Source organism: Octodon degus, unplaced genomic scaffold (genome assembly GCF_000260255.1).
Source record: "Octodon degus isolate 3935 unplaced genomic scaffold, OctDeg1.0 scaffold00185, whole genome shotgun sequence".
NCBI lineage: Eukaryota > Metazoa > Chordata > Mammalia > Rodentia > Octodontidae > Octodon > Octodon degus.
Genome location: NW_004524761.1, coordinates 4517152 through 4518456, shown reverse-complemented (window position 1 = coordinate 4518456; position 1305 = coordinate 4517152). Strand labels below are relative to the sequence as shown.

Genomic DNA, 1305 nt, shown 5'->3' with positions numbered 1-1305 from the left:
AAGATCTTTGACTTCTTTAGTTAGATTAATTCCAAGGTATTTCATTTTCCTTGGTGCTATTGTAAAAGGTATTGTTTCTATAATTTCCCTCTCAGTGTATTTGTTGTCTCAGTGTATTTGTCAGTGTCAGCCATGTGGATGAGTCACGGCAATTGCTTGGTCAATGTGCTCTCTGTGAAAGCCTGAGAGAATGTTTTCTCTCCATGTGACTCTCCTTCACAATAGCAATAGAGGAATGCTATTAACTTTTGGGTATTGACTGTATAACCTGCTATGGTACTGAATTTCTGTATTAATTCTAGTAGCTTCTTGGTGGAGTTTTTTGAGTCTTCCAAGTAAAGTATCATGTCATCTGCAAATAAAAATAATTTAAACTTCTTTGCCTATTCTTATTCCTTTATTTCTTTCTCTTGTCTAATGGCTGTAGCTAATGATTCCAGAACTATAATGAATAGGAGTAGTGATAGAAGACATCCTTGTCTTCTACCAGATCTAAGAGTAAAAGATTTCGGTTTTTCCCCATTTAGGATTATGTTAGCTGTTGTGTTTTCATAAATGGCTTTTACCAGATTGGAGTAGAGGCCATCTATTCCAATTTTCTGTAGGACTTTGAACATGAATGAGTCAAAAGCCTTTTCTGCATCAATGAAAATGATCAGGTTTTTTTTTAGTTTTCGCTCTATTGATATAGTGTATTACATTTATATATTTTCAAATATTGAACCATCCTTGCATCCCTGGGATGAATCCTATCTGGTCATGGTGTATGATCTTCTTGATGATTTGCTGTATTCTATTTGCTAGGATTTTATTGAGGAGTTTGGTATCTATGTTCATGAGGGAGATCAGCCTATAGTTCTCTTTCTTAGTTGCGTCTTTCCCTGGTTTTGGTATCAATATAATACTTGCTTCAGGAATGATTTTGGGAGGATTGCTTCCTTTTCAATTTCATGGAAGAGTTGGAGGAGTATAGGGACTACATCTTCTATAAATGTCTTGTAGAATTCAGCTGTGAATCCATCTGGACCTGGACATTTCATTGCCGGTAGGTTTTTAATTACATCTCGTATTTCATTGGCTGTTATTGGGCTATTGAGAGTGGTTATATTTTGTCGTGTCAGTTGTGTTAATTTATTCCTTTCTGGGAATCTCTCCATTTCTTCTGTGTCTTCTATCCTGTGAGAGTGAGGTTCTCAAAGTAGCTATTGATAATCTTCTGAATTCCCACCGAGTCTGTGGTAATTACACCCTTTTCATTCCTTATTGCTTGTATTTGAATTTTTTCTTTCCTCTGTTTGATGAGGT

General features: G+C 35.7%; 1 protein-coding gene across 1 annotated transcript in view; it reads left to right on the top strand.

Moving 5' to 3' along the window:
* LOC111813387 (protocadherin beta-12-like) overlaps positions 1 to 1305 on the top strand; it is an 11478-nt gene that overhangs the window by 1928 nt on the left and 8245 nt on the right. The window lies entirely within an intron of this gene.